At 38.0% G+C, this 27552-nt stretch overlaps 1 pseudogene; it reads right to left on the bottom strand.

Moving 5' to 3' along the window:
• Nucleotides 1–565: 565 nt before the first annotated feature.
• LOC132770278 (cell division cycle 5-like protein pseudogene) lies at nt 566–27552 on the bottom strand (annotated as a pseudogene).

Here is a 27552-nt window from a genome sequence, read left to right as displayed (position 1 = left end):
TCTTTTGCCATAGTAGACCAATTTCAATTTCTAAGTCCTTGTATTTCATGATCTTTTCCAGTTCTTTGTCCTCTACTCTACTGTCTCACTACTGCAATGTCTATAACAAAAACATGTTTTTTCCCCACAACCGATATAGCAGGTCTGTTATGAGACAGTTGTTTATTTGTTTGGAATTCTAAAATCTCAGAGTATTTTTGCTTTTTGATTTTCGGTGATCTTTTCCAGCTTGTGCTCATACCAGGTTTTACTCCAGGGTAGGTCATACTTCTTGCAAAGTTTCCAGTGCACCATTGCTGCTAGCCTGCTGTGACATTCAATATAGTCATTCTTGACTTTTTTCTTGCAGCCACAAATGAGCACTTTGGGTCATTGTTGGATTTTTCAGTTTTTGTTTTCATTGCATTTGTTTGTAGGGTTTGTTCTTGTGCAGCAAAAACAGGCCTCCAGTTTCCTCTTTTGGGATTACCTTTCTAAGCCACTCCCATGTTTTCCTGTTGTCTACCTTCCCTTTGATGTTCTTAAAATGCAGCCCATGGAGCGGATTGCTTAGCCACTGCTCTTTTCATGGTGTATAATGTTGGGCTCTGTACTCTTCTTTCAATTCTTTGGCTTTCAGCATCTCAGCCTTATGGACTTCTTTCAATGCTGGCTCTTGGCTTTCTTGGATATATTCTTTCAGGCCCCTTTTGTCTTCTTCTACTGATTGGTTGACTTGGAGCAGCCCTCTTCCTCCTTCAGACCTTGGTAGGCAGTGTCTGTCTATGTCACTTCTTGTGTCCAGTGGTTGATTTATGGTCATAATTTTTGGTGTTTTTCTGTCCAGGGTGTCCAATTTGGCTTGTGCCCAGTTAATTATGCCTGCATTGTAGTGTAGTACAGATTGCCTTTATTGTATTTTCTCTATTGAGCTTTGATTTCAAGATTTTTCTGATCCTTCTAAGATATTCTTCCTCCAATACAATGTATAATGTAAAGCATAACTACTGCAACTACAAACTATTATAACTACCACTACAATTAGAGAAATGCATTTTGGATGCATAAAAGACATGTATACATAAAAATGCATTCTAAAGCCTAATCTACAATGACTGGTTAATAAGGTACCAGTCTAGAACAGTAATGCTACATCTGGCCCTGGAGACAGTCACATGCACCATCTTGAACCCACAGTGGCAATGGGTCAAAGTCTAAATTAGTGGTTCTCAACCTGTGGGTCCCCATGTATTTTGGCCTACAACTCCCAGAAAGCCCAGCCAGTTTACCAGCTGTTAGGATTTCTGGGAGTTGAAGGCAAAAACATCTGGGGACTCACACTCTAGACCACTCTCTAGATGGTCTAATTCAGGGCATTGGCCCTTCTGGGTGATCAATTGCCGTCAGTGTCATCATTTCCAGATGACCTCAGAGGTCTATGAGAGCTCCTGAATGTCATGGACACCCTGTGCTGCCATCACCAAAGGCATCCTGATGATGTCAGGATGGAGCACCCACAGTGGCCAGGAGCTCTCATAGAGGTCTGTGGCCATCTGATAGCAACAATGGCAGTAGCTCATGCCCTATCCATCGCCTTTTACCTCCATTGATGATGGCACTGATAGCCATCTGACCTGATCCTGCTGTCCACGCCATGCCAAATCTGACTCCCCAAGCTTTTCTTAATGTGGGGCTAAACTGTGTTTACTTCACACTATCTACCAGGAGTGGAAAAACATAAAGACAGCCAGGATCCAACACACAGTGACGATGAGCCTTCAGTGTTTTGGAAAAATTACTTTTACCATCAATTGGTTTTGTGGAACCACAGAGAGAAATGCATGAGAATGCAGCACACCCCTCGTGATAAGTGATTTACATGAAGGAATCTGTCTCCCTGTTTGGAATGGCTACAACTGAATCTTTATAGTATTCAGATGGCAGTTTTATTACAGTAAGAAATGAAAGCTATGGCAAAAATAAAGCTCAGGTGTTTGTGTGCATATTAAGAAAGCATTAACCTAGCTGGGATTAAAATTTTATAAGGGATATAAACTTCTGTGCTTCAAACATGTAATCCAAACACTAATTTCCTGAAGTAAAACTATGTAATGCATCAGCGGTATGCATAATATTGTGCTGATGTTTGTTCATCATCATGTTTTTACTGTACAGATTTCCCACTAAGCAACAAAATGCACTGAGAGCTAAGCACAAAATGCCAGTAATAACCAAAGTTATCAGTAGTCTGATAATTAGTATTTTGGAAAACATTTGAATTCTTAGTCTACACAATTTTCTATAGAGGGATAGTTGAAGGTAAGAACAGCTGGCTAGAATTAAATATTATAGTGTTTGTTACTATTTGGTTGGGACGGAAATGATTAGGGTTACATAGAATAGAGGAGATTGGTATTATTTGTGAAGAACATACACCAGCAGACACACAAACACATATAACAGTCTTAACCAAATAGTAACAAACAACATATCCAGTGTCACCTACTGGAAGTTGATGCTAGAAGATTCAGGACAGATGACAGGAATAATGAGTAGGCACATACTTAAATTCATCACCAGAAGATACAGCAATGGCCAAAGGCAGATAGCTTTAAGGAGGAAATAGATAAAGTTATATAGGATAAAGCTATCAGCAGCTACAGGTCTTAATCTCTAAATATTACCTGCACCATGCCGAGAATGTCAAATATATTATGTCTTCATATGCAACTGTTGAATGCGATTCATGCCCTGCCTATTTTGCTGGCTGTTATGTATACATAGGTATTTGTTTCGATCCAGAAGAACTCTTACGTTCACACTATGTGCAAACTACAAGATTTAAATTAGTGTATCAGTTAAATATGCACCTTCTAACAGGAGTTTTGGAACTTGTTCCTACACTAACTTCTATAGGGATAAAATTTTAATATGGCTGCTGGAATGAACTGAGTCTACACTGTACAATGAATGCAGCTTGAGCCCATTTTTATTGTCATGGTTCAATGCTATGGTATCAATGCTATGATATCATGGAAATTGGTTTAGTCAGACACCAGCACTCATTTTCAGAAGGTTGTAGCACTGAGCCATGGCTGATAAAATGTCGTCAAAGTGTATTAATTCTATGGTATAGATGCACCCATGATTTGGAAGTGTCCATCAGGATTGAGACCAGCCTTTTTCTGTTTCTCCAAATCACATAAATACCTGTCCATGGCATATAGAAATGCTGTCATCAATGTGTTATATGAATGCAAAAGTGGAGTCCAGGATAATGGAAGAAAGAAGAATGACTGTGAGAACAATGCAGTAAAGGAGATGTGCCTCTGATATTCTGGATAGGTGTTAGTTGGTTGGAGTAAAATAAGGATCCCAGGATCCCAGGTTAGGTGTCAATTCCTTTTCATTGTTGAGGGCACTTCCCAATGGCTCTGTCATTTCCATCCATTCATTCAGAATACTGCCCATAGAAGGAAAATCAACTCATTTGAATTTTGGTGCTGAACAAGAGATCTAAAGATCCAATGGATTGCCAAAAAGACAAATACTCCTCCACTTTATTGACTGTTAATTAGTTTTGGGCCAAGTATAAAGTATATGTTATTACCTTAAAACCTTACATGGTTTGGCCAAGATTACCTGCAGGATCCTCTTCCCCCATATAAACAACATCTCTGCACACTCAAATACTCTGGGAGACATTGACTTAAATCAGCCAAAGCTAAAATGACTATTACCCAGAGGATATTTTCTTCAGCTGCCCCAGACTGTGAATGACCTTCTGAAACAGATTTGTCAGCCCAAGATGTTATCTGATTTTAAATCACTATAATGACCACCAGCCTCTTCCAGCAGTCTTTATTGATGAATTTAATATACATTGTTATTATATGATCTTTTAAACTGATATGATGTGATGTGTTTTGTTATTTGTTTTTGACCCTTGCCTCGATCCACAGGAAGAGCAAGGTAAGAAATAAATATTGTTGTTTTTGTTGTTATATTTTCCAATTAGTCATATTTGGATGAACATCAAATGACAATGCTTCTACATATATTTCCCTTGGCTATCTTTGTATTCTGTCTGCCTGTCTCTCTTGTGTGTGTATGTTGTCTTTTTACACACATTGCAAATCTAAAGCAAGAACTCCAAATATATGTAGAAATTTTGGTTTCGAAAAGCATGGTTGAGCTGGAGGTGAAATGTGTGTTTAACACAGCAGGTTGTCTTTTCAATTATGTGCTAGCTTCAAAATCTGACACAAATGAAGTTTTCTGCAGGGGTTGTCAGTCAGTCCCGTCAAACTCATGTCATTCCCAGCCAATGAATGTATGCACAGACAGGCTTTTTCCTTGATTATTTCCATCTCATTTCATCAAGATTCTGGTGCAAGTTCTTCCAGGGGTGATTTGAGCATCTGTACTGTACCTTAGGCATTGAGTTTGACAATACCACTCGAGCTATGCAATAATTGCTTAGGTGCACATTACTCAGTGTGTCTTATTGCCTAAATAATCAGTGACATCTAAAATTGTACTTTATGGAACAACATAGATTGCACACATTAGATATCCAGGGGCCTTTTCTCTCCTGGTTGTCACTTGCATAAATGCTATTATTCTCAAGGACTTATTTATTACAGCAAAAAAAAAGCTGGTTTAGATAGTGACAGATGAGGTACTGTCAATGTGGAGTTTTAGAGGTATTTCGATATTTGTCTCTGTAACAATATACCTCATAAATATTTTTGGATAAAGCACTATGCTTCAGTCTTTCTGCCTGGCACTTTGAAATCTGAGTTTTCCTTCCTTCTTTCCTTTGTTTAGCAGACTATCCATCTAATGTATCTATTTCTATATCTATCTATGTCCATGGTTCTCAACCTGTGGGTCCCCAGATATTTTGGCCTTCAACTCCCAGAAATCCTAACAGCTGGTAAACTGACTGGGATTTCTGGGAGTTGTAGGCCAAAACACCTGGTTGAGAACCACTGACTATGTTCTATCTATCTATCTATCTATCTATCTATCTATCTATCTATCTATCTATCATCTATCATAGAATTGGAACAGACTTTGTGGGCCATCCAGTCCAGCAAATAGATATATAGATATCGGTCTGTTTGTCTCTATCTATCTATCTATCTATCTATCTATCTATCTTTGTCGGTGGTTCCCAACCAATGGTACACAATAACTAAAATATGGTCTGCTAAACATTTTAAATTTTAAAGCTTTATTAATTTTAATGAATCTGATGCATACTTCCATTAACCATGTCTTTGATGCAAAGGAGATATCTCTTTGCTCATTTCCTTCACCCCCAATTACTAGTTTAAATACTGGCAGGGTTTGGGGGGAAATGTTAGAGAATGATAGGACTTGCGCCCACCCATATCATTATGCAATTCATAAAGGGAGCATTAATAAAATCTACAAACAAACTATTACTTTTTCTAATGTCTATCCTTTCCAAAAGACATAACCTAGACATTGCCAGGTACATAAGCTAGCATTTTATATAATTCATAGTTTGGGGGATGGGGTAGGGCGTCTGATTTCTCGATAACACTAGGACTTGGCTTCCAAACCTTATATATGGACAGTGGGCATACAATGATATCGATATAATTCAGATGCCTTGACTTGTCAACTCAGTTCAGTGGCATCTTTCAAATGAAGGAAAAGATAATTTGAACTAGAGTGTTCCAAATATATGGTACAATTTTGGTAAAACTACAGAAAGGACATAATTGAGTTGCCCTCACAGACACCTCCAGTGGAATATTGTGTATTCCATATCATTGTTGTGTTCCTTTTAATTATTTTTGATGGTTGCAACCATATATTCTGCTATAAGGTTTTCTTGGCAGAATTTATGAATTTGTTTTCCATTTTCTTCCTCTGAGGCAGAGAGGGTGTCACTTACCCAAGGTCCCCAGTAAATCCTCATGGCACGCAGGCCTTCAAATCCCATGCCCCCAATGTTGTAATCTATCACTGAAATCACTGCACCACTCTGGCTCTCTTTCATCCAACAAACCCTATAGTTCAAGTGAAAGCATTCTCTGAATACACTCCAAATTTGGCGAATATCCGCTATTTTTTTTGTGATTAAGTACCAAATGGACAGACAGAAACTATTGGACTTTTTTCATGAGTGTATATATATCTCAAAAATGAGGTTTTGGAGGAACGTAAATAGTATTTTGTATTTTGAACCAAATGTTATTATGCATTTTTTTTTTTTACTAAAAAGCCTCAAAGCTCGAAAATTGATGGAAGAGTTGGTTGTTATTTCAACATGATGTCTTGAAGGACATCTGTGGATATTCTCTATCCCAGTAGTTCTAAATAGTAGTCCTGACATTTATCGTCAAAGAACCACATTAGAGTTCAGACAAATGACCGAATTACTTCAAGGAAATGTTGGGTTTTTTTTTTTTTTTGCTCCATTGCCTTATTTTGAATGTTGTTCAACAACTTCTTACACAAAGCTGTGCTTTTTCAGAACTGGAAGAGTTGGATAATGTTGCATTTCAGTGTCGTTCCTTTCCTTCTTTCAATGTTGGTTCCAAACAAAACAGCATAACTGATTTCTGTCCATTGCACTTGAATCCCACATTTACCAGTTTAAGAATTGAAGGTTTAGGGTATAAACTGACCTTATCATAATCAAAAGAACTGGGTGCCACTGAAATGACTTGTATTAGGGTTAAAAGCACTGCAAATTTCCATAAAGCTTTCTTCATGCTGTTATCTTGGCTTTTACAAACCCAAAAGCATTCATTTACAAGCCTTTTTAAAAATGAGCACTTAAGTTAATGCATTGTCAATTTGTTCTCAGGACAGGAATCAAATTAAGTGGAAGAGAGAGCTGGAGGCCTTTGGTGTTCTGAGAAATAGATTAATGTTTGCTGGTCTCCCAATGTACCTTAAAATCATCTGGGGTTGGTAAAGTCCATTAATGTGCCTTTCTCTGAAAATGATTAAGCTTTGCTTCAATGGCAAATTATGTTATTGAGTAAGACTGACCAAGTGCACACGTATTTCCTTCACCGGCTCTCTAGATAAGGAACAAAATGACACAAAACATCTTAGCAACCAATTAGCATGTGCCCACCTAGGCAAGGTTCCTTGTCCTGATCTTCAGCCTTAATGTTTCAGAAACACAAAGAAGAAAGAGAAACAACATGCTGAGAAGCCATGGGAAACTGTATCTCATAGAAAGGCAAAGTGAGAATCCTTTCACAAACAAAGGAAACTAAGATTTTGTTGTTGCTAGGGTTTTTAATGCATGCACACAGTGAAAAGCGCTAGTGTGGTTTAAGCACTGAATCATGACTCTAGAGATAAGGGTTTGACTCCCTGCTCAGGCATAGAAACCCAGTGGGTTTCTATCTTGGGAAGTGGGAAAACTCTTCTGAACAAAGAAAATCCCATGATGGGTTCATCTAAGTCTGAAATTACCAGAAGGTATACAATGATGCTGTAAAAATAGGAACCAATTATAAAATTAAAACTAGGAACTGGCAAGATGTTTTTCCCCCCTAACATCACATTTACTCTTATCTAATTTTGTATTAAGGACTCTATCCTCACCTGCTGTGATGGAGCAGTCTAGTCTGTGGATAGCTACCTCTTTCTAAAGTCATCCGTATGTGTGGGTGAGTGAGTGAGTGAGTCTCACAACTTCTAAGGATGCCTGGCATAGATGCAGGCAAAACATCAGGAGAGAATGCTTCTGGGACATGGCCATACAGCCTGAAAAACTTACAGCAACCCAGTGCTATCTTTTGTTTGTTTCTACAGTCTCATTTTTTCCTTGTATTTTGTGCTATTGCTATGAACAACTGCGAGGACACTTCTGTAGGAGGTGCTCAAAGGCAGCATGCAAATGTCTTTCTAAATAAATACTTGAATAATAAGAATAAGAATAGAACTTGTAGAAGAAGTGACTTGACAGCCATATTAGGACATAGTGCAATGGATTCTAATTTCAGGAATATACCCTGAATATTAGGAAGAACTTCATGATGGTAAGGGTGTTCAATAGTGGAATATGCTGCTTTGGAGTAAGATGGAGCCTCCTTGTCTGGAGGTTTTTAATCAGAGTCTGTATGGCCATCTGTGAGGAGTAGTTTGATTCTGTGTTCCTTCATGGTCTCTTCCACAACTCTTCTATGATTCTATGGTTTGAGGAGGAGGATAATATAAATAAGGAAGAAATACTTCTAAATATATATAAAGCCATGGCCCAAATGCTATTCTCATTGCTCATGATACATCTTTCTTAGTTGACTGTGAAATAACACAGTGGGGGAAATATTGCCCTGAGTGTTGTCGCTTAGCCCCAACTGGAGTAACCATTGAATAAATGGTTGAATAAAACACCAACACATAAATAAATCTTATTGATTAATGATTCAGCTCTTTTGGGGACCACAAACAAAATGTAGTACATTGCCAGAATAAAATCTGTATTACGTTCCATTGTATTTTAATCTTTGCATTTTATAGTAATGTGTTTTAATATATCAGGCAAGCCCCATCGCTGGCAATTTTTAGGAGGAGCTTGAAAACGCGGTTATTCCAGTGTTGTTCTCAGAATAAGGAAACTCCAAGCATTTTGTCCCCAACGCACTTTATCAGAGATTTAGGATATGTGCATACCCATCCCTCTCCAAACACCCACTCTTTCTTCTGGTCATGCAGCACTTTTTAATTTTAACTTTTAATTATTACATTTGGCCCTGCCATAGTTTTTAATTGCGTCATCGTATGTTGTTAATGTTACTGCTTTGTTTTTGATTTATTTTGCTGTATTATTGTTGTTGTTTTTTATTGTTGTATTTGGGCTCGGCCTCTTGTAAGCCGCATCGAGTCCTTCGGGAGATGGTAGCGGGGTACAAATAAAGGTTTATTATTATTATTATTATTATTATTATTATTATTATTATTAATATGTGCATCTTGTTGTATGTATTTTATGGTGGTGTGTTTTAACTGTGCCACGCCTTGAACTGCGAGGAGAGGTGCATAACAAATAAAATTATTATTATTATTATTATTCCACACAAAGTATTTTGATACCACTTTTAACTCTCATAACTCCATTCTATGGAATATTGGGATTGGCATGTTAGCAAAGTACTTAGAAAGTATTCAAGCAAAACAGTCTGCCAGTGCATTTACATTGTAGAATTATTGTAGTTTGATGTCACTTTAACTACCATGGCTTAATGCTTTGGAATGCTGGAGTTGTAGTTTGGGGAGGCACCAGCACTATTTGGAGGAGAAGACTAAATCCACTGAAAAACTATAATTCCTATGATTCCATAGCATTGAGCCATGGCAGTTAAAGTGATGTAAAATGGTATGAATTTTATAGTGTAGATGCATCCAAAGTAACACCACCAAACTACAAACAACAACATTCTACACCATCAAGCCATGATATCAAATGGCAATGCCTGAAAAGTGGAAATATATTTAAGGTTCTATATTAATTCTCTATATAGCTGTTTAGCAATATCTTGGTACTGCAATCGTCTATGCCATAGTGCATTTCTTTTTTAAAAAATACACAAAGTTATTCCAATGAATGCATGTATGTATAGTAGATGCCGTTCCTCTGGAGATTAGCAGAAGAGGTCATTTCTTTCATATCAGGCATTTGAATCATTGCAACAGAGATTGCCTCCAGTCCCTGCTGCAGTGAATGTGTCATTTCCCTATCTCTAAGTCTTTGTTATTGCATGGGGATTAGAGTGTCACAATGTTTTTATTGCTGGCTTTTCCATCTCCTGTAGAATAACATTACAAGGCGCCTTTGGTTCATCACACAATGTAACACATGGGCTTTTACTTCTATATATTGAAGGGAGGAAATGTTCCGGGATCTAATGTAATACATTTTGGGAGCAGAGGGCAAAAGCCCCTCCTAATTTCAACGCTTTGAGTATAACCATTTTGCATATCACTGACTTTGTACAAATCAGTCCTTTTTCTTTACAACCCAAGCAGAAAAATTCAAATTTGAAATGCACCACTGATGCAAAATGAAAGGGGGAAAATGCCCATCAACTGTGCATTTCTGCAGGTTATAAGGATGTAATTCTTCACTAATTTCATTCTCAACACCATGTTAGCAATTTGCTTCCTACTGTGAACAAGTAGTCAAAAACCATAAATTTTTCAAGATAGTTTGGGACTTATTCTGTGCAAAATGATTCCAATGCCAAAAATGCTGTAACAGATTGCTTTCTCTATGAAAAGTCTGCATAAAACAGACTGTCCAGAAAACAGATTTTAAAATGTGTTCTTTCTTATGTAGAAAATACTGTTTTCTGAACTAAGAAGATTTTTATTCAACCAGTATTCCCCTCTTCATCATTTCCTAAGCACATGAAACATGGTTTTTGACCATTTTTAAAAATACGTTCATAATTTTTTTTCCCTGATGGAGATTTCCCTCCCCCCTTTCTATACACATTTTCCATCTTTCTAAGTGCTGGTATCATAGGATTTAGACTTGTACCTACCTACCTATTTATTTATTTATGACATTTATATGCCGCCCTTCTCACCCCGAAGGGGACTCAGAGCAGCTTACAAGGTATATATTACATACAATATATTATATTATGAGCATAGTACAATATCAGCATTAAACATTACTATATTGCACCATACCACTATATCACAATATGATTACATGTAATATTATATGTAATATAAATATATAATAATAATATATTATTATTATATTGCATTACATTATAATATTTTAAATATTATATGAATATACAATATATTATATTATATTATATTATTAGAATAGCACAGGAGGCAAGGTGGAACTATCCCCTGCCCCCCTCTCTCTTCACTCTGGCCCAGAGCAACAGTTGGTGTTGGGAGAGCGGTCTCCAGCTGATGGCATATCCAGGAGACACGATGGAACTGTCCCCTGGCCTCCCCTCTCTTCACTCTGGCCCAGAGCAACTGGGGGGAGGGATCTCCAGCTGAAAGCATATCCAAAGAAATCCCAGGCCTTTGCAGCCTGGAGTCAAATCCATGGATCACAGTTCACCAACTGTTTATGGTCACCACTTCCAATGGAATACAACATTCAATGATCCCTTTGACATTTCTAATTGCTCACATAACTTCAAAAGAGCTGGGGCAGGAAGTGGGCTTGTTTGCTTTTTCTGTAACTTTTTTGTATTTCTTGTTGTGGCAGACCACTCTGTGCATGTTTGCCTTTTCTGTTGTCATGGTCCATCTTGGCCCCAGATGTCATGGGAGGGAAGATAATTATAGGGTTTGAAGGAAGCTCCAAGAGCTTCCTATACAGAGAATACAGCTTTGGGAACTGGTCTATCAAGTGCTGTCTACTCCATTATGGGTCAAAATAAGTCTCTTAGCAGGGGAGCTATGAGGGAGCACTACAAGACAGATGTTTTTTCAGCAATTGCTGTATAATCCTAATTTAAAAATGATGTCATTGATTAACTCCTTCCTGGCTGTTATTAGAGTTCGAAGCACCACAAATCTGGACCGTTGAATTAATGCACCTTGATACCACTTCATCTGATATAGTTTAATGCTAGGGAATCATAGGAGTTCCAGTCTTACAAATATTTAGCCTTCTTTGCCAGAGTTTTGGTGTCTCGTTGAACTTCAACTCCCAGGATTCCATAGCACTGAGGCATGACTGCTAAAGTGGCATCAAAGTGCATTAATTTTGCAGTGTAGATCCAGCCTTAGGAATATCTAATAGATGTAAGACATAACATGTCTTTCTCTGAGTTAGTCTTCAGATATTTGAAGCAAGCTAGTTCTCCTGAGAATTTTTTCTGTTCTCTGATATCACCAACTCATCAGATGAGGTTTCTTCTATAGTTGGTGGTATCAAAAAGTACAATTGGCATTCTCCAGCTCATTTCAACCACTAGGGCTCGATTTTTTTTAATTTGCAATATTTGTATGCCACCCTTCTCAATCCTGAAGGGATATTCTTCCTGGTTGTCATCATATTCTAGTTTAGTTCTGACAGGAAAATACCAAGAAGCATAAGCTCTAATCCTACATTGTGATTGTGTGACTTCAGTCTAACCAATAGACTATGCTACACGCACACCATGTCATGTTTATAGTGAATACGAAAATTATGCAGATTATCATATGTTCTTTTTTGTTGACCAATACTGAATGCATGAGGATAATCAAATGAAGCTACAGTACAGGATGAATAAACTGGCAATTTGAAAGGACTTGACTGAATTCTGCTGTTAAGCCGAACTAGAGTATGCCCATGGAATTGATGAGATTTATCTATGTGTTGACTTATCATTTTATAATTGATTGAATGGGTTTGTCCTAATTACAAGTAATCAACAAGATTCCCTCCACTTGTAGTTACACTAAGAACATGGCAAAATGTGCCCAATAGCTATGCTTGTGAAACACTGTTTTCACAACTGTGAATGTAAAAAATTGGGTAACCGCTCAATAGTGCAGATGGATCTTACGTGTAGTATAGCTGACAAGAGGATTCTGGTCAGAGTGTGGGAAACCTACCCTTTGGGATTATAGGTTCCACGATTCTCCAGTTAGTAGGGCTGCTCACCTTGTTGGATGCAGGGCCGTGGGAAACCAAGTCCAAAAAATAATTTATTCCAAGTCATTTAATCCACAAACTAACACATTCCCAAAGTAATGCATTCCACCACAAATCCAACAAATGAAAGGGAGCGGAGACATAAACTAATTTCAACAGATCAGTGCTCTGAAATACTGGGGATAAGGAATCAAAATCGTTACATGATTTTGATGTTTTATGCCACTGAACCTTCTGTTTTCTTGAGCATATGATCTACTTTGAAAGGAATGTCAAGAAGAGATTCAGAATTTCAGAAAAAAAATAATAATCCAAGAATAACACATTTTAGACTAATACAAGGTTATACAACATGAGCAGTAATTAGTTGGTGACAATTTGAACTTGATATATCTTATTACACAGTGATGATGACAATGAAATAATCCTATCAGGAGAGAATGAATGTGAACCATGAGGAAGGCTAGCAGGCTGATACTTCATGGATCAAAACAAAAGTTGACACACTCCTAGCTGTAAGCACTGGTATTCAGTCATATCACACATATTTTATACAAATATGAAAAGCTTCTAATTGGGACAAGGGGATAATGAAATAGCATTCTAGATTCTAGCTAGGGGATGCAAGAAGTATAAATGTAGCATCATGAAAACTGCAGATTGAGATTGGAATCCTGTTAGTGAAAAACCCTGGGCATAAACCTCTTTTATGCCTGTGTATGTTTTTAATAGTTTTGTGCAAGGAACATTTAGTGCTATGTTCAATAATATCTTATATACTTATGTACAAGAGAACTAATTGCTGTTGATTGCATGTGTACCTTCAAGTTGTCTGTCAACTGATGGTGACCCCATGCATTTTATGGAGTTTTCTTGGGGAAGAAACACTCAGAAGTGATTTTGTCAGTTCTTTCACTTGAAATATAGCCCACAGAACTTGATATTCTTTGGCAGACTTCTGTCCAGGGATTAATCAGAGCAGATGGGATCTAGCACCTAATTTAGGCACTTTCTGTTGGACTGCATATTAGTGCTAGTATCCAGGGAATGGAAAGATGGGGTATCCACACAGTATCTGGTTGTGCTTCTGAAGATACAGAAACTACTTCCAGCAGAAATCAGATCAGTTACACATGGTGGTGGTGAGAATAGAAAAGGGACCAAACTGGAATGGGACCTATTCTCCATCTTCATCAGTCATGATGAAGTGTCTGAGCTGACCGTTTGGCTAGTCTATCCTGGGCACTGTGTGGAACACGAATCTCTTCCTTCATGACAAGCAAATGATTTAATGTGATAGGAGGATGCAGATGCAGGTACTAAAGGAATCCTTTAATGCAGGTGATTTTTCAAGTCACCCCTTCCATAGTGGCTTTAAGGACAGAACAGAGTCACAACTGAATGAACAGGTGTGTAGAGATGGCTTTTGGTATCTGCCTTTTACTCTGGTGGCACTCTGAAAGTGCAGGAAATGGCCAGAACATATCCTATAACATTCCTGTTCATGGATCCTGTCACTTTTATCATCCTTACTAGGAAATCTAGAAAACCCAATACTGTCAAGCTGTTCATAGAAACATGTGGCTCATGGAAAAAAATGATCTTATAAAATACTGGTCATAGTGTTTTCTTTTCTTGAGTCATTCTCTTCTACTCACTCCATGGAATGGGGATGGCAAAGTTGGGTCTAAATAAAATCTTGTTTTTAATGGGAAAACCCGAACCATAAAGTATTCAGCAGTTTCTTACACTTGAATTCTAATTGTTCAATATATTTAAAAAATAATTGGCGTTCCTTTAAGTTAGAAGTCAAGAAATGTTTTTGTTGCCCTGCAGAATCAAAGAGAAGAAAGATCTAATGGGTAATTGCATAATTTCTAAAATTGGATTGTTGTAAAGATCTGATTTTTCATTTTGCATTCACAGAATAATTAGGCAACATTAGACTCTATACGTAAACACTAAATCAAACAAGCATTCAGCACACATACAGCATGCCAGAGACAAATGCTATCTGAGATGATTACAAAATTTAGCTCACATTATCCTTGACATTGAAAATAACCATGCCAAGGCTTTCTGTCAAAGCAGAGTCTTCATACATTTATAGTCACATACAAGAATAAATGGATCCAGCCACTGAATTGTATACCTACTCTGCATGATAATCTTTTTCCACTTGGAGAATTAGAGGTATATAAAGTGACAGAAATATAACTGAAGCAACTAAGCCTACATGTAGTTCAGTTTTATGTCACAGAGATCCACTTGATTCTCATTGTAATGCAGACTCATCTAATAATCTGTACATCTAATCTGTACTTCTAAAATTAATACATCAGTTATCCCTTTGTAGTCATACACATCTCAATATATTAATAAGTACTTGAATATTGAGCAAAATGTATACATACATTGGGGGAAAATCCATAACAATTGTATAGTGGTGAAGGTAATCTCAAAAGGTATTATATGAAGAAAATTATTGGAAAATGCACATATTAAAGGAAACAAGAACAAAAATGTCTCAACCTGATCACATGAAAGCTAAACATTCATAATTGATGAAGAAATGGAATAAAATGAAATAGAACTGGGAAATTTAGAATCCACCATGGAAAGATTAACCAGTCTTTCCTAGAAACCAGCTCATATATCAGTGCATAGATCTTCCAAAGTATTCTGGGAACATCACAAATGATTCTGGAGTTATTTTCGTCTAGTTTTTCTGTCTGTATGTTTGTGTTTTGAATTTCCAATCTGGAACTAAAGCATTTAAAATTTTTCATTGTGTCATGTTTTATTTTCAACTGTGCAATGAAACAAATAAGCATCTGTTTGTGTAACAGTACCACACGTGCAATTCTGCCTCTGCAATCTCAATCTGAATACAAATACTCCATATTGGACAAATGTTTCCATAGGTGGAAGTATACATATATAAGAAACCAGTAGGATTCTAGCTAACACCATGGAACAAAGCAGCTATCAGCACTGAAGAGAAAGGCATGAACAAAGTTAAAGACAGGGATCACTTTGAGGAAAACACTGGTAATCAGGATATGCCAGAATTGCTTACACTCCCTTTATGCACATGAAAGGGTTTTTCTGACATCTGGCATCAGGACTACAGTTTATGAGATTTTTTAAATTACAGAATATACAAATACCATAGAAGCTCGGGTATTGTCATAGCTGTCGGCCAAAAACATTGCTTTCACATCTGTTTAAGACATGAGTTTACATGAGGCACAGCTAAAGATGACTGACCTTCTTTGACATCTTATTCCCAACAGAGCTGCATCCTTTCCACCAACTCACCTGTTAGTGTGGAATTGGCTAGTCAATTTTTCATGGACTGAACTAGGATTCCTGAGGTATCTAAGTTGGCTTTGGAATTGATACATTCCATATGTGTCAATTCCAAATTCAAAGGTTTTTGAGATGCAATTTTCAGGCTATTTTATCTATTGGCTTCATTCAGATCACAACTTGCTGGTACATTGTGGGCACCCAAATTTGTTAATAGACTGCCCAGTAGGTACTTGAGGCATTTGATATAAGAGTCACTTACTCCTAATTACTGGTTATCTCAAGAGGAAAGGGACAAATGCAGCCTTTGAATGTGACAGGCTTCTGAATCAGTGAAAACTATCATTCTCTGGAAAATTTCAAGAAGAGAAATAGATAGCCACCTGTTGGCACCAAGATTAACCCTGGCTATTTACTCATGCTCTATGGGTCCATTGAATGTAACTTGGTGTCATTCCCTTGGGCTAATAATGATTGACTTTTGCCAATGATAAGGAATCATTCGTTATGATTGCTTATGGTTTACTGTTAAATAGCTTTCTTGATTATAACCTGATAAAAGACTGGTTGGAAACATTTGTTTGAATTCCCTGTTCAGGCATATGATCTCACTAATGCTGTTATGCTGGATTGGGAATGATGAAGGTCTCCATATGCTTTAGACTGTAAATCCCAGTAACCCAGTGATGAAGAGTTCTGGTAATTGTATCTAAACGGTACCTTTTCTCCACTGCTGTTCATGTTAGATTGGAACTATTGCGTATGATCCAGAGCAGAATGACAACTTCATAATAAAGGTCACCAGAATCACCCTGCATCATGGCAATTTCAGCAATGCATGTCAGGAGGCATGGGGAATCCATCACCCCATACCCTGCATTGCTTGATTCAACCAGCTGATCATCCCACTTGGGCTAGGAAGAAGTGTTGAGTGTCAGCTCCCCCCCCCCCCCATTGTTCCTAATGGTATACAATATGCTCCTCTTTGCCACCCCTTTAAGCACGGAGTCCTGTTGGAAGTAGTTGTACATTGTATAATAGAAGCCAGCGGGATCCGTGCTTAAAAGAGCGGAGATGTGGAGCATGCTGCCAATTCTTCCCTTGTCTGATGAGGTTGTGAATCTCTTCAACCAAGAAGTAAAGAACAGATTTTCTTTGTAACAGTAATGCCCTTCCTAGCAAGTTTATCATTTCTGCAAGACAGGTCTTCAAGCTTACATGTTATCGCTTTTTCCTATAACTTGACTTGCATTCAGGTTTAAAACGGTTTGTCTGTTCTCTAATTGTCTTTCTTGTTCATACATTGTCAGCCATTGACATGTTCTAAAATTCTAGTATTGCAGGCAACCCTGAAGTCTTTTAAACGTACATCCTTGGTTTATATAAATTGTAACTATTTACCCTGCTTTCACTGATTCTCAGAAAAGAAATTGGGTAAGAGAATTTTTGACCTGCCACCAAAGGATTAACAGTTCTGTCTAAATAATCTGTTTATTCTTTTTTTTTTCTGGACTTGAGAGAAACCTTCCCCTGTCTATGAGGTCAGCAGCTTAAGAAAAGCCTTTTTATATATGAATAGTTTCACAGGATTCAATGGAACCAGATTTTAAAGTGTCTTCAAAGAATCTTGCCCTCTGATAAGAAGAGAAATGTATATCAACTGGGTGAGGCATTCTGCGCAACATGACAAATATATGCATTCTAGCTGGAAAAAAATAGTTTACAGCTGCAGTCTTCTATAGTCCACAGGATTTCATGCTCCCAAGTGTCCCAAATTAAAATAAATGTTGCTTATTAGGGGGGCAGAAAACCTGATCCTTATTACTTACTTACTTAGGTGATCCCTCGTTGTCTGAGTAAGATTGTCCTCCAAGTGCAGTGTCCTGGCGGTAGGTATGTAGGTGACTATGGAGCCATATTATTGACCTGCATGTTCTCCTGCAGTGAGGGCATCAGTTTCCAGGTGAAAGGTGGTCCCGGCCGGGGTTGGCTTGATGTGCCTTCCTCTTGGCATGTTTCAATATTTATTCATTAGTTGCAATCTGGTATGGTAATATATTTAATGCCATTGTTATCACTTGCTACTCATCGGTATGAGGTCCAGAAATACTTTCATTGTGACATAAAACTTGAGCAAAACAAAACAAGTCAGTAACAAAGTATTTCTAGGAAGAAAAGGTCCCCTTCTAGTGCATGGTGTTTAACTGTGTTAAACCAAGAACTTGCTGAAGCTTTGTTCTTTCATAACTATGTACTTTGCTGTGTCAAAGTTCATCCAAACTCTTTGATCTCTGAAAAGAATTTCAGCACTTTCTCTAAAATGGGAAATCAACTAAGTGGTGTATAATTTCCTGCTGTGCTCCTGGGGTTCTTTCCTGTAGATAGTGGCACTTCTTCTGACAGGTCACCTGTTGGAAGGGACCTTTTTTCTACCCAGCCCATCTTTCCTAGTGCTTTCTAATGTCATATATTGATTCATTGGGCTCCTACCAGATGCTGACTATTTGGGCCTAATTCTTTAGAAAAGCTTAAAATGTTTTTGACTGTAGAGCTTAACCCAACAGTTACATGCTCTTGAGCAGGCTAATTTTACTTTCTTTATATGAGGGGGAAAACCAGGGTTTGAAATTTAATGATTTGAAAAATCTAGGTTTTTATAATCTCCTGTTAACCTAGCTGCTTTTTGTACATGCTATGTTACTTCTTTTTATTTGTTCTGTAAATCCAAATGTCTAGGGCCTGAATAGGATTTATGCACAATCAATATCAGGGATCATCCCTTCATTCAATAACAATTAAAACTGAAAACATAAAGTTATTTGGATTTCAAAAGGGCTCATATATTTCTTACAGTGCATTTTCCTGGTGATTTCCATGATTTTTGCTATACAGGCAGTTCCCAAGTTACAAACATCTGGCTTACAAACAATTAATAGTTACAAATGCTAGTGACACAACAGGAAGGGAAGACATCTACTCCTCAGAAGGGAAATTCACTCCTGAAAGTGTTTTCATGGGGAAAAGGTGTCTCAACTAAAGATTTATCACCAATCCGTGTTTACACAAGTCTCTCCAACCCCCCCCCCCCCCCCAAAAAAAAAAGAAAAGAAAAGAAAATTACAGAACCTATCTTGTTTATAACTTGGGGACTTCCTGTACTCAGTTCTCCAGTAACTTGTTCGTATACATACATGGCAATTCATTTACACATTCTTGAATGGTATGTATTACTATTCAGGGCTCTTAATGGGAAACTTTCTTCACGTGGATTGCAGAAAGAGCCTCGTCTGATGTTCACAGCACAATTGCTAAAAAAAAAAAATAGAACAGCAAGTGAATACATTGGCATATAAAGTTATATTTGTGTTTTGTTTTTGTTTATTTGCTTTTCAAAGCTGAAATTGTGAAATTGCATTTTAAATAAAGGAACAGCAATAGAGGTAAAGAGGGTGGGCAGAAATATAACCATAAAACCACAAATTGGTAAATTTGGGCAATCGTTCGATTGAAAAGAAGTGCAATATAGAAGGTGTTCAACCCAGTATGTTGCAAGTCACTTCTAGTGTGCCACATGCACAACGGGGGACCTTCTAACAACAGCAGCAGAGGCACTCCAAGTGACCATCTTCTGGTCAAAGGATATTTCGCATAATGCCAAGTTTTTTTAAAAAAAATGTTTGTGTTTTTAATTCATTTTTATTGTCCCCTCAACATGCTTCTGACATGATAAATAAAGACCCAGTATGTGTCCACTATCAATGATAATATGACTGTAGTAGAACTTTGGGTTTATGAGATAAAGTCCTAAATGCTTGAACATACTGTACTTTTGTGTTCAACAATATTGTTATTATTATTTTGTGATTATGCTATTGGATTATATCTTTAGATGTTTTGCCAGCCACTAAGAATTGCTCCCAGAGCACCTATCACTACTGAAACCTATTGTTTTCTTTTCCAATAGGTGCTGAATCTCAATTTATAGGTTCTGATATTTCATTATCCTTTTGTTTGCCTTGCCTTCAATTCTAATGTGTTCCTTGAAGTTGCCACAGCTATAATCCTAGTTTTCTTTTTCCTAACCACAGTTATGGCTGACATGTGATATTCTGTTTTCCACATAAGATTTTTTTTATGTTACCATTTTCAACACCTTTCTAGGATTAAGTCTCCACTACTTCTTTGTGGATTATAAATAATATTTTATATAGATTCCAACATATTGCCACAGCTCTCTTTTCAAAATAATAATCATTGTTGTTATGATGATGGTTGTCACTTGTTTGTTGTCATTATGGTTGCTTAACAACCAACATCAAAGGAACTCACAGGTTTGAACCTATTCATAAATTTATCACCAATCCTCACAATTCTAAGTGTATTTAATTTGAAAGAGACCTCACTTATTTCTGCAGAATTCTCTTCAAAATAGGTCTTAATCCTGGCTCCTCTTTGGTGTCCAGTCAAAAGGGAGGAAACCATTAGACACACAAATGTATTCAGAATGTGTTTCCATGCTCAATTAGCCTCATTGGTTAAAGTTTAAAAGATTGTTTCACTTCCAAACCATACAAATCTCATAAGTTTTAATAATGTGATTTTGCTAGAAAAACCCTGCACAGAAGCATGAAGCCTCTTTAAAAGAACTCCTGCTGAAAACTGGTTAGGACATCTATTGAGACACATAAACTTTTGCCTGGCTTCAGTTTATATTCTGACTGAAGCTTTTTCCAGAGATGTTTCTTCCCTACTGTGAACATTTATTAGTATCGCCCTTTGGGATTTATTTTGTTTCCTTTGCATGTTATGCTGCTAGCTGATCCTTTGCTGAGCCATCTGGGTTTTCAACATTTCTTCCTCTTCTTCTGATCCTTCAGTGTGCCTTTTCTCTAGGTTCTCCATTTTATGCTAGATTAAGCAGTGTTTGTCTCACAAGGAACCTGGGGAAATTTCAGTTTCCTGCCAAATACATAGTATTTTTCTCTGTCTTCCCTAAATTATGGTTAATATTATTTGAATATCATGTATTATGCATTACTCTCAGTGTTACACATGTTGCCAAATCCATAATCAGGCCCTTGCCCCAAAGTGCTTACAATGTAAATAAGAGTTTGAATTTAGATTTGCAAAATGATAAAGGAGGTCCACAGAAATCAATTACCATAAACTTACTATATTGATTAAGGAGCAATCTCTAACTAATCTTAAGAAAAACTTGGGGCCATTTATTGTGTTTCTCCAGCAAAGAGGGGGCCAAATCTCCATCACTTTTTTTTTTTTTGGACTAGACATGTGAGAAAGGATATAGCAATAATTCCTTTTCACTAAATGGGTGTAGAAAACTGAGAATATAACCACCATAGAGAGAATGTAAATCCCTTAGGTTAGGTAACGTGGATTGATTGTAGTTGGTAATTATTTTGTTGTTGTTTACAGTGGAATAGTATTACTCTAGAAAAAGTATTTTTAATCTGTTGTTTGTTTGTTGTATGTTTGCATGCCAGTTTTGTTTAATCTATCTTAATAAAACATTTAATCTTAAAAAAAGAGTCACCAACACAGAATCATAGACTCATAGAATCATATAATCTAAGAGTTGGAAGAGACCTCATGGGCCATCCAGTCCAACCCCCTGCCAAGAAGCAGGAACATCGCATTCAAATAACCCCCAACAGATGGCCATCCAGCCTCTGTTTAAAAGCTTCCAAAGAAGGAGCCTCCACCACACTCTGGGGCAGAGAGTTCCACTGCTGAACAGCTCTCACAGTCAGGAAGTTCTTCCTCATGTTCAGATGGAATCTCCTCTCTTGTAATTTGAAGCCATTGTTCCGCGTCCAATCTCCAGGGAAGCAGAAAACAAGCTTGCTCCCTCCTCCCTGTGGCTTCCTCTCACATATTTATACATGTGAGCTTCCTCTATGCATGACTAAATACAATGAGCTTCCTCTAAGCATGACTAAATCTGAATCCATTCCCAGCATTAAGGCAATGCCCAGGAATGGGTAAGTGCCATGAATTATGGGGCTACAATGCCCTCTGTAGAAGACATTGGAAGGTTTCACCTTTCATTGTATCCCCATAAACAAAATTTTAGAATGTCCTTAATACCCCCAAATTCTACACTTTTGGGTTCAAAAATCTTGTTTATAAAAGATCTTTTTTTAAAAGATTTGTTTTGGACCCAAAATGGCCAGGAGACTGTGGCATAATTGCTGTCAACGCCTATTAGTGAGCATTTGAGGATTTATTTTAACCCTGAAGGCCCTTGGAGGGCTGCATAAACCCCAAAGACTGGACTCATTTCAATGTTGTATGGTGAAAAACAATTGCATGGAAAAGGTTATTATTATTGTTGTTATTATTATTATACAATATGCAAATATGCAAACATTAAAATGATTAAATATAAACAGTATTTTTAAAAAATCCCAGTTAAAATCTCAGTTGTAGAACATTACCTTTGCTAATAGATGCTACTTCTCAGTGTGATATGGTGGCTAAAGTAGAGAGAGAGAGAATTCCTGACTCGTTGGCATAATACAATCTGTAAATGATTGGAATTCAACAATCGGATTTACCTTAGGTTCTTGTGGGTTTTTTCGGGCTATAGAGCCATGTTCTAGAGGCATTTTTCCTGACGTTTCGCCTGCATCTATGGCAAGCATCCTCAGAGGTAGAGGTCTGTTGGAATTAGGACAATGGGTTTATATATATCTGTGGAATGGCTGGGGTGGGGCAAGGAGCTCTTCCCTGCTGCAGTTAGGTGTGAATGTTCAGCTGATCACCTTCATTAGCATTTGAAGGCCTGCCTGTGCCTGGGAAAATCTGCTGCTGGGAGGTGTTAATCTGTGCCTGGTTTTTTCCTCTCTGTTGTTTAGCTGTTATAATTTTAGAGTTTTTTAATACTGGTAGCCAGATTTTGTTCATTTTCATGGTCTCTTCCTTTCTGTTGAAATTGTCCACATGCTTGTGGATTTCAATGGCTTCTCTGTGTAGTCTGACATGGTGGTTGTTGGTGTGGTCCAGCATTTCTGTGTTCTCAAATAATATGCTGTGTCCAGGCTGGTTCATCAGGTGCTCTGCTATGGCTGACTTCTCTGGTTGAAGGAGTCTGCAGTGCCTTTCATGTTCCTTGATGCGTGTCTGGGCGCTGCGTTTGGTGGTCCCTATGTAGACTTGTCCACAGCTGCATGGTATGCGGTAGACTCCTGCAGAGGTGAAAGGATCCCTCTTGTCCTTTGCTGAACGTAGCATTTGTTGGATTTTCTTGGTGGGTTTGTAGATTGTTTGTATACCTTCTACAAGGTTTGTTTACCTTATTCTGCAGTTTTGGATCAGACATAATCCAATAAGAACATAATTTCTCATCCTATATCTCATATCTCATCCCACATCTCAGGTTCTCAATTCAGAATTCAACCCGGTTGGGCCATGCCTACCCACCTCATGGACGTTACCAGCAGAAATGCCATAGTTCTCTTCAACCTGAAATTTGAAATAGCAACAGACTTCCACCTTTCTACATCATGTTCATATTTTCAACAAACTTATTATTTATTTATTTATTTATTTACAGCATTTATATACCACTTTTCTCACCCCTAGGGGGACTCACCTTTCTACATCATGTTCATATTTTCATTGTCTATTTAAAAATACAGGGCAGAATTTTGCATACACTGCTTAGTTATGTAACTACCTCAATTGGGTATCAAAGTAGTTTCTCCTGGCCTGACCCTCCCAATCCTGATTGATTAGGCAGCAGCTGTTGTGAACAACAAGGATCTATTCTCCAGTCAATAGGTGAGGTATACAGCAGGCTAACATTTATTTCCCTCTTTCATGATCTACTTCCAGAGTTATAATCAGAAGTAGAATTTCTGTCACAATTCCACCAGATTATTGCATTCTGACTGACAGAAGAACAGGTCCTCATTGCCTACAGCAGTAGCTGCTGGATAAATCAGAATTGGGGAATACAAAGAAACAGAATAGTTTCTAATTGGTAAAGAGATCACACAAGGCTGCATTTTTTACCTTGTCTGATTAACTTATACACTGAGCATACATAAAGCAGGATTAGACTTGGAAGGAGGAGGTGTAAAAACTGGAGGAAGGAACATCAACAATGTAAGATATGGAGATGTCACCATATTGCTAGCAGAAAATAGCAAATATTTGGATGGATTACTAAATAAACCCAAGAAAGAAAGGACAAAATGAGTATACAATTGGACATAAAGGGTCACAGCACAGAGTTGACAAGGTAGTTCGGTGGAAAGGGGGAGGGAAAACAGGGAAGCATAGTCTTGTGAGAGCCGCATTGCACAACCAGCATAGTACTACCAGTACTGGGTCCCAGCTATCATATTTTTTACTGAAAAATAAACAAATGGCCATAAATAATTCTGGGCACAGCTACACTGACCCATTATCCCAAAAGTGGGGTGGCCAACTCCTTGGCAGCACATTGACACATTGAGCTGGTTTGGGTAAAAGTGGGCCAAGGCTGCTGAAAGCAAACTTGAACCATGGTAACAAAAATCTTGGTTGCTCCAAATTCTCCTTGAGAATTCAAAATAAATCATGATTTTAGGCTCACGTAAACAGGTTGGCTGGCTCCAAGACAGAACCGGCTGCAACTGCTTATGCAACCATCTCAACTTTCCTGGATCAAGTGACCTGTGGGTATGGAATGGTACTTCCAGCCCCCTCTCATTTTCATCATTGTAGTGGCCAGGGGTCATCACACATTGCTTGGAATGATGTTAGCCAGAGTGATTAAGTGATTGGAAATGGAAGGGAGGGAAGGGGGGGGGGGTGATTCCTCCTCTTTCCCTCCCCCTCCTGTGTTGAAGTCTAGCTGATGTCACTCGAAGTAACAAATGATGACCACTAGCCATGTCACATTTACTTAGCACTGTGATGATAAGAGTAGGGGGGAGACGATAAGGGTGGCCATTAAATGATCAGGACTCACTCCTATCTCTGCACTGGTCAGGGAGCTGGTGATCAAAACCATCCTGGGGCTGATCTGCTATTTGCCACTCTGGATCATCCCTAGGGATAAATAGTCAGTGTAAAGTTACCTTTACATAACTTTTAAAGTAGATTTTTTGTGTGTGTGTGTCTGTCAGGAGCGACATGAGAAATTGCAGATCACTTCTGGTGTGAGAGAATTGGCCATCTGCCAGCTCATGTCCCCACATGGGGAGCTGGAGCTGACAGAGGGAGCTCAACCTGCTTTCTCTGGATTCGAACTGCTGACCGAAAGGCACAAGGGTTTAACCCATTACACCACCGGGGGCTCCAAATAGATAGTGAAGACATTGAAAGAGTTCAAGATTTTCCACCCCTTCATTCAGTCATTCCTCAGAAAAGAAACTGCAGTTAAAAATAAAAAGAAGGCTAAGACTTGGAAGGATGTCTGTGAAGGAACTAGACAAGATCCTGACTAGGTTTCTAGTAACTTGTAGTTTGCAAGTGACATCAAGGACACAATCACATCTCTTCACTCTCCCAGTCCCTGGAAAACTGCCTGAGGGAATAAAGCATTCAGCTTTTGTTGTTCCTCACCCCTATTCATAGAGTCCTCTATTGGGGATGGTATAATTTCATTGCCTTTCTTTTCACAAATAATACACCTGGTATTCAATTTTGAGGTTTATCTGCTGGAGAACTTGATTATATCCCACTTAGAGAGTTCTTTTTCACTCTCTTTTGTCTCTTAATTATAAAGGTTTCATTCAGTTTTCAAATCTTTTCATGTGACACTAATCTAAACTCCAAAGTAAATGCTTTTCTTCTCCTTTGAGATACACTAGCTCCTTAACAGGCACAAAACAATAAGTAAGAAATGAGCTAACATTCTATTGCCTGTGTTTCTTGTGCAGATGCATTGAATCAGTGTATCTTTTGAAATGCTCTTGAATGAGTGATCACTTTTATGATCCAGAGGAGTTAGGAGGAGATTTTCAAAAGCTGATACATTTCCTCTACATGGAATTATAGTCCATTGCTTCCAAGACAGGTGTTACTTCAAAAGGCATTGGTGGTGGTGGTGGTTTTATTCGTTTATATCTGGTTTTTCCCCAGAACCTGGAAACCAAGGTAACTTAAAACATATTAAAACCAATACATATTAATACATCTATAGAAATAAAATTCCAATCTCAGAACCACTGAAACAGGGAAAAGTTCCAACAGTGTGAACTAGGGCAAATATTGCTCCCATTTTCAAAGGGAGGCAACCCAAACAATTACCATCCAGGCAACCTGACATCAATACCAGGAAAAACTCCCTAGCAGATTCTTAGACTGTGTAAGCTTTTCCTTTTTCACAAATCAGGGTTGTCACTGGATATGTTTTGCTTTCATTAAGAATGCTATGAAGTACAAATAGCAGTAATCAATGTGTATACCCTCACTTATTTTGAATTCTTGATAAATATTGCTTGTGTCAATAGACTACAGGTTAAATAATACAATAGATTTTTTATTCCTTTGTCAGTTTGCTTGACATGCATATGTAAGCCACATCCATGCAAAGGGGCAATTACTACATTTAGAAGTATAGCAAGATATACATATGATGTGTCCTCCACTTACTTTTCAGTATCTCAATCCCTGCTCCATGAAGTTCCCTTCTCTTTTTAAAAGCAACAAGTTGCCTTGCTTCTTCCAGCTGTTTCTTTCTTGCCTTCTTTTTGGCTTTCTTTCCCTGGGTAGTAGACAACTGAACTCTTGCTTCAGAAAGCATCTCGAGTTCATCTTCATCCTTATTATTAAACTTTATTTATACCCCAGCACCATCTCCTCTCAGGGACTCAGGGTGGCTAATATGAGGCCAAGCCTGACAAATACAATAAACAAATGAAATACATACAGCAAAATAATAATTAGAATTAAAATTTAAATAAAATTAAAATAATATACCACAAAAAACAATAACATAAAAACAATAAAGGAAAGATTGACACAGCGGGATATAACATCAGGTATGAAGTGAAATAACAGTTATGGACAAGGAATAAATCAGGATGGGATAGGCCAGATGCACATGGGCTAGGAGAATACAAACAGGGGGGCCTAGAGCAGGATAGGAAACTGGAGCGAATTATCTGGTGGGAGGTATCAATGGGATCTGGCCTAGCTGGCTTGGTTTCTGGGTTTGGGTCAATTTCTCCAGGTTTAAGTTTTTGCGGATCATCTGAAGTTTCTTCCTCATTATCTCTCTGTGCAGCTTTATCCAGTAGAAGTGCATAGCGTTCCAAGCACAGTGCAGCCGTTCTCCTAATAATTTGTCCAATAGTTCTCCACTACATTGGCATAAGTTTGGCCATATGCAACAACTTCTCCTCTTCTTATCATGACCATTCTGTCTTCTTGGTACTTGGGTCTAGCCTCTCATACCATCTGTCTTTGCATTGCTTTGCAGATTTTCTGTGCAGTAATGAGGCAATCCGAGACCGCTAAGTTTTGCCATATTTCATTCCAGCTGCATTAAGGATTTCATCCTCGGTGTTCCCCCACTAGCCCCCTTTGATCATAATCTGTGTTATCTTGGCGATGAGAGAGGGAAAGAATGGAGCAAAGGTGACAGGCAAATGGCTGCAAGGAAAGAAGTCAGGCCGCAT

The sequence above is a fragment of the Anolis sagrei genome, chromosome 3 (genome assembly GCF_037176765.1).
Source record: "Anolis sagrei isolate rAnoSag1 chromosome 3, rAnoSag1.mat, whole genome shotgun sequence".
NCBI lineage: Eukaryota > Metazoa > Chordata > Lepidosauria > Squamata > Dactyloidae > Anolis > Anolis sagrei.
The sequence above is the reverse complement of the archived record's forward strand: the minus strand, read 5'-3'. Positions and strand labels throughout refer to the sequence as shown.